General features: G+C 39.1%; 1 protein-coding gene across 11 annotated transcripts in view; it reads left to right on the top strand.

Annotated features, from left to right (window-relative positions):
- KALRN (kalirin RhoGEF kinase) overlaps positions 1 to 12,950 on the top strand; it is a 330,405-nt gene that overhangs the window by 13,346 nt on the left and 304,109 nt on the right. The window lies entirely within an intron of this gene.

The raw sequence follows: 12,950 nt of genomic DNA, 5'->3' as shown, positions 1-12,950 counted from the left end.
TGAACATTTTTTTGGCACATAGCTTGTTGAGTCCTTGATTTTCTTTTTGTATTTCTCATTCTCGTGGCCAAGGAGTAAGTTCCTTTTCAAAGGAAATTTTCAGAGATCTTCTGGGGTGTAATTTGTTCTTTGTTGAAGAGCAATACAAAAAGGTGGTTTTCTCTGCCTTTGTTGTTAAGTGAAATACTCTAAAGCATAACATTAGACCCTGTTTTATTTAACACCTGATTACTCGTGGTAAAGTTCTTTAAGATCCTTTTTAACATGTTGCGTGTTAAGATGCTACAGCAGGTTATGACAGCATTCTTGTAGTGTGGGTTTGATCGTGCAGTGCTAAATGTTTCTGATGCTGTGGCACTTTATGTTCTAAATCACATAAGTTCAAATATTGGTCAAGTTCAAACAAAGCTAATGATAAACTATTTTAGTTAGGTGGGGCAGAGAGAAGAGCAAAGAAGCCTTTATCACCAGATGATGTAACAGGATTTTTTGTGTGGATTTTAAGGTAGTTGGAAACAAATTAATATATCAGGTAATTTTATGAGTGAGTCTCAACTGATTTATCAGACCATTAGTTCCTCCTACCTTTGATTGGTGCCTCTTGTGAAGATCACAGGATTCACCTGTTGCTTCTTCCAGGATACAGCTGACTTCCAGAATCTGAATGAATTGAAAATATATATCTACTCTGCAAAAAGAATCAAGCAACAAATGAATCTCAAAATAACAGACTAGAAAGAATCTATCTAGGCAGCCATTACCAACCCTAGGACTTTTCCACAACTCCTCTACATCTTAAGACAGAGCAAAGATATTTATTCATTGTGTAAGTTGCCAGGGGCATAAGAAGGAAATCATCAAGGTGGAAACATGCATTCACCATATCTGCTCTTAGTCACAAATGACAGGAGGATATCAATACTTTTCCAGGCTAACACATTAATTTACTACAATAAACTTGGAAATTGATGCAAGAAGTCAACCAAAGCAGTAAAAGGCCTGCCTGGCCTGCGGGCTTCTACTTACCATGTCCTTTTCCTAATTCTTAAGTACTGTCATCCTCCTCCAGAAAACCAGTCAAGTGTGATCATAAGTCCATCCATATCCAGCAAGTGTAAACATGTGCTTCATGCACCATCTTAATTGCTTAATCAAGCTCCTTCTATTGTGAGGCACAACCATCCAAACAGGAACCAGATGGAAGATATTTTTATCAGACGGACCAAAGGATTGAAGAAACACGGTCATTGAACATCGCTGTCCTTGAAAAACCCAGCATTAGGATGCGACTGCATCCATGCAGCACCCCCACAATGGGATAATTCAGGCAGCAACAACTATCATAGACTCGATCTTACCTCTTTATTTTCAGACACCAACAACCTGTGTGAGTTTGCTTGATGGACATAAACACTCATTGATAATTATTTCAGAGGAGCTTGTATCAAAGAAGATTGAAACAGTTATTTACATTTGGAATCGGTAATTACAAAAAATACAGGCATAGTCAGTTCTACTTAGAGTCATTAGTTTTGTGGGTGATTTTAGCATGGAAGTTGATATAGTGTGACTCTCATAAGAGACCAGGGCAGCATTCTTATTATTTTCAAATTGTAGGAAAATGTCTGAGTATATTGGAGCTGTTTACTCTGCTGTTTCTAAAGCATGTCATAGCAACAGAGATTTTAATCTGTTTTCCTTAGTTTTATCTCATAAAACACTTAAAATTATGCATTAGGCTAGTGCTCCTGTGGGTTCTACATCAAATCCACAGTAATTGTGGTTTTGCAATCTTTTCCACTATAGGCTTCTAGTAGTAGTTTGATTATGCTGTGATCGCTTTTTTACTCCACACAAGAAAAAAAGAGCAAAATCTTTGATTATAATTGCAGGCATAAATATTTGGCTAGGTACTTTCCTGGTCCTAATTGACAGCCTGAATTGTACACCACAGTCATCAAAATGGGAAAGAGCTTATGTGAATAATTCATGGCTTTGACAAACATTGTGTCTGAAGGTTTGTGGTAAAATTAACAGAAATGAAATAGTTAAGAATTGTGGTATTTAGGCTGTCAGAATTGGGTTTTTAGTTAACACCCCAATAAGATGGAGAGTGCAAGTTCACTATTCTCCTTGTCTCATTGTTTCCTTCCACTGGCTGCAGACTCAGCAAGACAAATGTGCATTAGTTTATATTGTCAAGGCTATCTTTGCAAGCAGATGGGCTGAAAATCTAATTAAAAAACCCAAAAGCTTTGATTCTGGCAAAAAAATAGAAAAGTCTTTGGGACAACCCTAAATCCTCTGAGTTGAATGGATCTTCTATGTCAATGCCATTCTATTGTCCCACTTTATAAATAAAATATGAAGGGCTCTGCTTTCAGATAGACCCATAAATGTGCTCATTTATGAGTTTAATAAAGCATGTATATTCAGTACAATTAGATAAGCATATGTGTAGAGCAATAAACAACTCCTATATAAAATCAGCATAAGTGTAAAAGAGGATATATCTCAGGATGGATAAATAAGCACATGCTTAGATTATTAAGTGATATCTCTTAATCTTTTGTGAATCAACCCTGAAGTGGCCAATGACTATTTGCAATTCTCCTTGTCATTATGTATCCTCCTCCCTGTGTCTGAAGATATGGTAAATATATGTTCAAAGGAAAAATGCACTAGTTTCAATAAAGAAAAGTCAGGTAACATGCAGAGGTAGAGTTGAGCTGTTACACAGAAAACACAAGAAAGAAGTGAGTAACCCAATTAGGCTCACCTGGCTCAGTCTCATCCCTTGGACTGCAGTGCTCCAGCCATATGTGAAGCTATAATTGAAATAGTTACATATATTTGTGGTATCTCAGTATCAGGGAGTTACACTTAGTAGGCTTTTCTTAAACTGTGTGGTGTGTCCAGTGTGGGGCTGGAGGTTTGCACAGTGACTGTGAAATGGCGTCTGTTGTTTCTCATTAGCTGTTTTCTGGGGGATGTGGGGATATGACTGTGGTGGTTCAGCTTGCTACAGAAAGCTGCTGTATTAGGCCCATTTCTGCACAGGATGTTATATTGCATTAGTTTAACTGACAGGTAGGAAACCATTAGTCTGGTGGAGTAGATGTGGCCTGTGATGTATGTTTGATGTGTCTTTTCCAGATCAAATGAGGGACTTAATATTAGGCCAAATATCCTTAGGTGCAGTGTTTCATGATTCTGCTCTCTCTGATTTTCATTACCACGGGCTTGCTGATATCAACAATAAATTGTAGGAGTTTTCTGACTAGCAAATTCCTGTCATTCCTATCCTGACGTATGTTAATTTGTCAATATAATTTTCAGGTCTGGCAGCAAGAAAAGCACCACCTGGGGTATGTAGTTCTTGAGATGAATAGGGTGATGTGTGTTCACATGTGGTACTTGTAGATGGGCTTGCCTGGAAGTTTTATTGTGCTTTTGATAGAGATACAATACAGCTAAGAGGGAAAAGGGAGCAGGCGGTTGAAACTACATCATTTATCTGAACCTGCTTTAGCTGATAAAAGTTACTCTGAGTTTTTCCAGTTAGAGGTGACTGATGGGTGGAGGTAGTTATGGAAAACTGGAATTACTTACAGTCATGGTGAAAGTTGAGGATCATAAGGGAAGCAACATTAAAACTGTGTTGCCATGACACCAGTGTGTGATTTCCCATTCATGTGGGAAAGTGCCTTTGCATGATGGACTGTAAACCCGAGAAGACCACACACAGGCACCTAAGGAGCTCAGTCTCCTAAAAAGGTGAGAGTATCTGAGGCTGGAAAAATACCTGAAGTGATCTTGGGAAGACAGGCAGAGCATTAGCTCAGAGACTCAGTTGAGGTTTGCACAGTTATTGCCAGGATTTGGTTCCATAGTTTGACTGTTGGATTTGTCTTTGGTTTCCAGAAGCTTTTTGGATCCAGCTTTCTCACTCTCAGGTCTTCCACTCCCTGTGAAATACAGAGTTATTGACTTGTTTGTGCTCAGTCAGCGTCAGTGATTTTCATCTCTCTCACATTTATGTCTCCACAAATAACAAGGGATACCTCACATCCAGTAGCTTCATTGGCAAGGCTTAGCCCCTCTTGCTGGATGCAGACAGAGCCTGGCCTTGCTAGGAGACAGATTCAGAATAAATGGGATGTGAGCTGGATGTTTCGTAGCTGGGTTGTCAATAGCACATCAGTTTCCACTGTCTCTTGAGAACTCTGTAAAAAGGACTTTTTCCACTCTCAGTGGCCATCATGGTAGTTATCTGAAAGAATGAGTAAAGTCTGCTGTGTAAATGAATGCACAAAAATTGATTTTACAAGTGTATCTTATAACATAGATTGATTTGTAGCTTCAGAGCAAGCCCTCCTGAATGTAATACAACAGGCAGTCTTCACCCAGCCTAGCATGGCAGGAAGTATCTATCTGATAAGGGAACTATTTTAGGTAAATCATTGTGCCTATGAAGACCTGCTTTGTTTGTATATGGGTGGAACTCAAAAAAAAACCAAAAAAGAGTACCACTCATTTATTAGTCGTGGTCAGCCCTCATTGTCCAACCCAGGGAAAAAGGAGGCATCAGCTTTTTAATTGTGCAATTCTAAAGAAAACTGAAATGCTCTTGTAGTATCATAGCAAAATAGACCCGTAGAAGGGACCACAGAGTGTTTCTGGGATGTAGCACTCAACCTTTCCTCCTAACAGATACACTTGAATCCAGTGTTTGTCCTTAAATAAAACATGGAGTGGGTGGACTCTGGCCAAATCTTGTAGGTCTCAAAGAATAGTTACATCACTTCTGCTTAGGAGATAGAAAGTGCGAATCCCGTGCTGAACTCTGCACTGCAAAAGGGCAGAAGCCAAGTTGCTAAGTTGTGGAAGAACTTGCTGGTTTGAAGTGCAGATTTTTCAGTGAGGAAAAAATCCAAAAGCTTTAAAAGATTCTCACAAAAAAATACCTCTAAAATGCTATGGCAATCAAAATATTTTGATAAAATTCAAAATTTCCCGCCCCATTTTTTTTTTAGTAGACTGATCAAAAAAAGAAATGAAAAAAAAAAAAAAGACATTTCATCTGAAAAGGACTAAACAGAATATTTTGCTGCTATAAAAGCTTTTTTTCAGTTTTTAATTCAGTGGTAGTTCCATGAGAACCTGCACTCAGTGTCTCATCTTTTCTCCCTAGTTCCTTATTTTAATTACAGCACCTCTGTAAATGGATGTGCATTGCTCTCCAGCGCTGCCAGGAGCAGCGTATGAGAACCGACGAGTGCTTACTGCAAGAAATGTCACTACCACGTAGAAAAAGGGATTTTACCATCTTTGAAGAGGTTTTTTTTCCTGTCCTCATCTATGAGCCCAGTTGAGCCCTGAATCAAATGTGCTAGTCCCAGAGTGGTTATACCTGCTTGCATCAGCACGGAATTTGGCATGGTGTCTGCCTCTGGACATATATTGGATTTTACCAGGTGCTGCTGTCGACTGTCTAGACCGACATTAATCACCCTTTGCATGAGCCGAACATGTTTGCAGGCTTATTTATGCTATAAAAGTTCTTTCCCCTGTGGGTTTCTCTGCCTCCAACAACGCGTTTCAAGGAAATGTATGTATTTGCAATCTGGAGACTTTCCACTCTGGGGTGACCGTGTTTTACAGCGCTGACTGGAATTCCTGGAGCTGTTCACCATGCTCCATTCACTCCCTTGTTAAGTCACCGATGTCGAGAACTGATAAATTAGAATCCCGTGTCTAAGAGCCCCAAGCACTCATTGCCCAGATGAGAAAAGTATCCTTTTCCTTATGTGAAAATCTGGCGGTGTTGGCTGTAGACTAAACTTCATAGCGACTGCATGTGAAATGGACTTCATGGTCTCCTTGCTTGGACTATGAAAAAAAAGCTTAAAGTGCAGGCAAAAAGATATATTTATTTTTTGAATCTTATTAGTTTGGTTGTCCTAGGCACAACCATGTATATTTATTTCTCATCTGGAATCCAGTGGATTTGAATCTTCAAACTTACTTTTAATAGCCTCTGCTCATCCAAACCTTTTCAAGAATGGTGTGTTTATATTTCAGCACAACCCTAATATTTATTTTTTCCAGCAAATGTCAAGAATGTGTAATTTTCATTTGGTAAAGCATTTTTGTTTTGTTTCTGCTAAATCATCTCAAATACAAGACTTTAAATGCTCAAGAGAGAGTTGAATGCTACTTACTGTTCAAATATTTCTTTGTTGTAGTAACAAGTCTTTAAATGTAGCCCTGCTTCAACAAAAACAAAGCCCTGATTAATTTCATATTTATCTCAGCAGCTGTTTCAAGGAAGACCTGCCAGACAATGATCCAAATATAGGAGATGTGCAACAACAAAAGGGGAAGAGGGTAAATGGGTTTAGATGAAGGCATCATTTACCAGCAGAAACTTAACAGGAATGTGAAAAATTATAATATTCATCCTTCAGATTTGGCTTTAATAGCTGTGATCGTGCATTTTTGGACACAGCTGTGTCTTATATCTTTGCTATTTGAATGAAGACAGGAAGCTTCTCAAATAGTGTTTATTTGCTCAATTAAATAACAGAGCTCTGGATTCCAATTCTGGTCTGTAACTATGTCGATCAGGATTTTTACCTGGGTGGAAGAGAGCACAACACAAACCTGCTGAATTCCGATCTGCACCTCTTAAAATAACTCCCAGAAGCTCATGGGATCATGGTTACATGCAGGGAAAAGGTTTTCTTACACCTAGTTGGTGTCTGAGTTCTTCCTAGCTTATATCATTTTACAACAGAATTGCTTTGAGTTCAGAGTAATTTTTTTTAGAAGTAAAAATCGAATACCAAAATGAGTTACTTGCTTGAGAATAGCAGGAGGGCCCTTTCTGGCACCAGTTAGCTTCTGCCAAAGTATTTGGGTTTTTTCTGTCTTTTTGTTCCCTCCTGTTGACTTGGGGCCAGGGGCAGGGGTTGAATGCAGACATTGTGCAGCCCACACATCTGCATTCTTGTGCCATTTGCAGTCACACCGTGTGTCCCCTAAGAGCAGTGGCTGGAAACCAGAGACAGAAGGTTTGTCTCTGCCTGGACCTCACTGGCTCCAAGTCTTTTTACAACATGTCAGTGAAATTTCTCTAGATTGCTGCTTTATGTCCAGTTCCAGCCAGTGTGAAATGGGCTTTGGTTTCTTTCTTTCCTTCTCTTTTTAAATAAGAGAAGTGAGAATGAGTGATTCCTTTTCTGTGCTGAAAGAGAAAAAACAAAGTTAGATCACAGCAAGGAAGAAATGGAGGCTGGGTGTCTGTTTCTTCTCTAATTGCAAAAAAAGCATTGTGAAACCAAGTTAGGAAATGTAACAAGGAAAATTTAGGATGAAGACTGTCTACCTACAGTATTTTAAGTAGCTGAAGTTCTCTGGTGGGAATTGTTATTCCAGAGTAATGGTGCTCTCGAGATGTGCATCACTAAGTTCCTCCACTGGTTTCTGATGAGTGGGCACGTAAGGGAGGTGTGAGGATTAGGAGTCACAGGTGCCCCAGGATCTTTGGGAAGACAATCTGCCTCATCACAGCCAACAGCCACAGTCAGTGGGGGATGTGGGTGATAGCTCAGACTGACACTGTGACAGTGCAGGAACATATCAGTTAACTGGGATAATTAGCCACGTGGAGTTTGCTGAGAAGGATTAAATAGAGTAAGCTATTTTAATAAATAACTGTGATTCAGGAGTGCTTGACAAACAGGTCTACTAAAAAGGACTTTACCTGGTCCTCTAAATGTACTGGAAAGTATATTATGAGTATAGATGACTATTTCTACTGACAAGGTGATATTCAGGCTCAACATGGTGATGTAAAATCAAAGTATGAAACCCTATAAGTTAAGCTGATTATAAATCTCTTTGTGTAGTTTCATTTTCAAGCTGAGTAAATGAGCCACAGACAAAATGAATAAAAATTTGCAATTAATCAAAAATATTAACACATAAATTACAGAAGTGATCCTCAGTGCATTTTGATATGGAAACTAGGCAGTGGAATTAGTTTGGTCTCAGTATGAAATGAAGCCTTTGGGATAACTGTTTGTGCTTGGAGGCTTTCACATACCTGTTTTCAGATACCTCCTCTTCCTCTCCCTTTTCCACCCTCAGCTTGTGAATCATGTGGCTGACTATAGCCACATTTGTCAAAGGAATGGTGATCTCAAAAATAATTGGGTTCCTGTAGATTTTGTGCTTACAAATTGATGCTTGAAGAGCTACTTGTTATGCTGAGAGTGTCTCCGGACAAGGTTACACCGACCCACCTTAAAAGAGATCTTGCTCTCCCCGTTAACAAATCATATTTTGAATGAGATGCTAGCCATGTCAGATCTGTGCTTTTAATGGTCCAACAGGTGTGCTAAATGTGCTGCTTCATCATTAACTCATGACTGCAAAATGGGAATGGAGATATTATGTTATTTCAGCTAATCAAGTTCTAAAGCTTTGAAATGCCAGAAGCTTTGGCCAAACTATAAAGATGAAAAATACACATAATCAGTGATAGGTATTTGAAAGATTAATCAGAAAGCATGAAGTCCTCAAATTCATTTGGTACCCAGCAAACCAGTTCGTGCCAAAGAAAATACAATTTAGAATGTGCCTGAATTAAAGAGGAAATTTGAGAAAATAACCTTATGAAAGCACCCTAGAAAAAAAATAGAGGCATTTATTTGGACAAAATTATCACATCTGCTTCTGAGTTTCAATTTTATGCTTTTTTTTTTTATTAAATTCAGATCACAAGTACTGTTTTCACAAATATTCTAGGGTGTTTTTATTGAACTTAGAAGCTGGTCTTTGTCTTTTCTTAAAAGCAGTGTAGCAACTGAAATGACGTATCAACTATCAAATATTTTGTGCTCACCGTTGCAAATCTAGTCCAGATGAGCACAGCCAAAAGTCTGATGGATTGTCCAAATACCTTGATCTGAGCTTTTTTTCCAGCTTCTGGTCAAATATCGATACCGGAAAAAATTAAGCACCACAATCAACATTAATTGCCATACTAAAGTGATTACTTGTGCGTAATAGATACGTCTTGATGGAGCATCTTGGGAGCCAGGAATAACGCATTTCTTGCTTGGACAATGTGGAGGAAGCTTGATTGCTACTGATGCTTTTCCCGGATCAATTGCTGAATTAGGAAGGGTTTCAATTGTTGTTGCTTTTAAGCAATAAAGTTAATAAGCACGGCTACACTATTCAAAAGGAACCTCGGGTCATTTCCTTAATCCATGCTGAGGTAACTGAAGAAAAATGACTGACTGTCAAAGATGACTAATCTTCACAGATTGCCTCACCAGAATTTATCAGTGCTTCGTTATGACTATGTAAGGCCAGCTTTTTTGGGACCTGATCAGTAGCTGTGAATATTTGGATATTGCACCTTAAATTTTGGTCTATTTTTAGTTGGTTTTTTTTTTTTTTAATTAAATTGCCTTTGAGGTGTCCCCACATTTATGCAAATCTTTTGTACTTTCCCATACGTGTTAAGTTTTGGTTTTGCAGATCATTATTACTCATTATTTTTAATTCCCTGGATTTGCATCTATGGTTTCCTGAAAAGTAAATTATTGGAATTCATTCCCGACAGCTGAAGACTGTAGTATGAGTATAGGCAGCTGGAGACCTCCACCAAGGCAGGCTCCTTAGACAAAAGCAGCATAGCAGATGCCCTGAAGAGTTTACAGTCTAAATAATTTTCTTATCTCCCACTTCTTTCTCTGAGGTATTAGTGCCTGATTAGTATCTGGCTACCTGTTTGTACAGTATAAGTGCTCTCTCCACAGTAAGCTTGGCAACTGAAAGCAGAAATAATGAGCAGACAGCTTTCTGTCTTGCAGCAGTTTAACCACTATTAAATAATAGCTTTTGACAAGCAGGTTTAAAAATCAGGTGCTAATTTTCTGCAGAGTCAGAAGAATGTGCAGTTATCACTGTGCTGGGGAGATTAAATTGTAGAGACAAGACTACAGACCCTTAGATACTGTTACAGCTCAGTACCATTCATCACATTAAAGAAAAAATTTGCAAGCAGAACTGCTTCTGCAAGAACGTGAAAAATGCTCTTGAAACAGAGTTAGATTTTTTTCACAGCAATAAATACCATCCATTTGTATGTTTCCTGCACTAGGATTAAAAGGGATACTCATCTTTGCACTTATTTCATACAGGAACTTACAGGCTTAGATGATGGATGAAGTAGAGAAATCCTCTTTGTAATTAGGAGCATCGTTTGGAGTTCTGTATTACTAGTGAAAGAGTTGTTAATGTTGATGTGTTTTGAACCAAAGAAATCTATGATTATTCTTCTTCCTTTCCTCATTCTCCATCCCTGTTTCCTATCAGTTTCATACTTTAAATGTTGTTGAAAATTTGGTCTATTACAAGGAGTGTGGATAGGGCTGGTAGTGAATAACTGTTTTTTCAAGGAAGCATCTCGATCCCTACCCTGGGCTGATGTCCCAGCCTGGTCCACAGCATCAATGGTTGTTCTCAACTGGGAATTGTTGCCTTTTCTTCTTCCACTGAAAACATACTGTGAAGTCTCCAAAACCCTGTCTGATCCCTCTACTGCTTCTCTGCACCTCCTGGGCCTGCAGAGCCTGTTATCTTTCCGTAAACAGACTCCAGCCCACAGTTACGTTTCTTAGTTCCCTACCTGGAATATCTGTCTCAGCGCAGACTGATCTTCTACTCGTGGTGGTAGGTAATCATGGGTATGGAGGTATCACACTGCCCATGCTCCAAAGCTGGGGACAGGGTTTTATTTTTGATCTGTTTGAATCTAAGGCTTTAGTTCAGGTTCATACACAGAAGATGTCAGTCCCTCAGGACATTCCTGTTCTGCTTACTGAAACAGGTTTTTATGTCGTTCTTCAGTAAGCATTAATTCATTGGTTTAGGTCAGATTTGGTAAGTTCTCAGGATGGCAGCAGCCATGGGGAGTTGGAATGGAGCTCATATTGGCTATGCCTTGCTGTAGTTGCACTGGGGTGGTGATGTGCTTATTTATTTATGCCAGAAAAGAGAGATTGCACTTACCTGTTACTTCTCTGCTGTTGGAGCTCTCCACGTTCCTGTATGGCTCCTCGACATCTTTGTCAAGTGTTTGGAGAAAAAGAAATCCTTGAAAAAGTCAGGTCAGTATAACTGGGATCAGTGACTTGGCAGGAGTTCCCAACGACCCTATAAAGCTTTGCAAGAAAAATAACACAAAACACAAAACGCCTTCTATTCATCCCTTTCTGATTTGATTCCTTGTCTCAGCTCTTGTTCCAAAAGCCAAGAGGCAGTAGCACCACCAACAAAGCTTCTTTTACAGTCTTTTTTGGCATTAGTTATGGAAGGATTAGATGTCTGACCTTTCAGCAGTAGGTAAAGGGAGAATAAAAAGGTCTGTATTCTTGACAGTGTTTGGAAGTGCCTGGTCTCCCTAGTTTTTCTTTGCACTGACTGTTGTATGCTGTGTGCTCTGGATATGCCAATAATGTTAAGGCAGAGGACCAAGCTTGTTGTCTTTGACTGTTACAGTCTGGCACTGTTGAGACTGTTCAAGCTAGTGAACTCTCTTAACATATATTAATCCAGTGTGCCTCCTATGAAGAGTATCTAAATCCTTGTTCCAGCCCAGAAACCTAGTTGTAAGCTTTAGAGAGTTGTTTTCAGTTAAATATATAGGAGATGGATCTTATTAGCAGAAAGAGTGTTTTAAGAAGTTAAAGAGGTAGAGTGAAGTGAAAATCATCCTGTCTTTGTGCACTGAGAGTATTTGTGTGGAAGCTAAACAGAGTCTTACAATTTCTGCATTATACCAGTATGTAATAATATCTGTCCTCGGCATATTTCAGATTCAGTCAGGTAATATCATTCAGTGATATCCAGTATCAGTTACTATTTTAAATTATCTTACATATGCCTCTGTGTACACAATATTGATCCTATTTATGTTGATGTCCCATTTGCAGAAAAGTCAAAGGTTCTATATTCATGTATTAAAGAGGATTTCTTGTTCTGTACCTCACTGTTTGTTCATTATACAACATATGTTCATGTTCTGCCATCTTTCTTTCATTGTTTTTTTCTGTTTTCATCCTCCTTTCTCCTTTCCACACTTTCTTTCTTCCAACAGCTTCTCTTTCAGTGGAAAAGGCTGTGACCTCCATCCCACTTTAAAAAATAATAAAACTAGATCAATATAGACCATTCTGGCATCTTTAGTGCATCACGAATAAATTTTACTCCTTTACCATACCGATAATGTTACTGGGAATGGGGACATTCACATTTTGTACAAGAGTTTGTGTCCTAAAGCAGACCCATAGCTCTCAAGACTTCAACACTATGAAAAGCAGATATATTAACTGGTCAGTCAGAGGAGTAGACACTTCCTAAATCTCATCAAATGTTGGATCTGCAGATGGAGGATGACACTTTTGAACCATACCTCTTTCCCTCAGGACAAATAATACTACATCCCTTAAAAAGCTATACTGAAATCTGCCCAGATTTGACTTGAATCAACATGTCCTTTTATTCTTTCTCCTCTTGAGGAAAAAGAGAAGTGTTTGCAAGCTAATGCTCTGGTGTCGTTGGACCCCATGCATTGCCAGTGACCAGGCCAGATATCTGTCTTGAACTTCTGACAAGGGAGGAGCACAGGCTGGCAGAAAAGCCTGACTGCAGATTGAAAAAGATCCAACAGCATTTGGAAGATCAGTCAGGAGGGAAAAGGGCCCCAGTGATAACAGTGCACATGCTGAGTGACAAGGACCTTCCTGTCAGGGAATGATTGCCTGGCACTTTTCTGGAAGTGACACTTTTTTAAAAAGCTCTTAGAGGGACCTCTGAAAATGAAGGTACCCAACCTTAAAAGTGGCCAGTAATGTTAAGGCACAGGACCC

Source organism: Manacus vitellinus, unplaced genomic scaffold, assembly GCF_001715985.3.
Source record: "Manacus vitellinus isolate BGI_N305 unplaced genomic scaffold, ASM171598v3 scaffold_22_pilon, whole genome shotgun sequence".
Classification (NCBI taxonomy): domain Eukaryota; kingdom Metazoa; phylum Chordata; class Aves; order Passeriformes; family Pipridae; genus Manacus; species Manacus vitellinus.
This window is presented reverse-complemented; position numbering and strand designations above follow the sequence as displayed.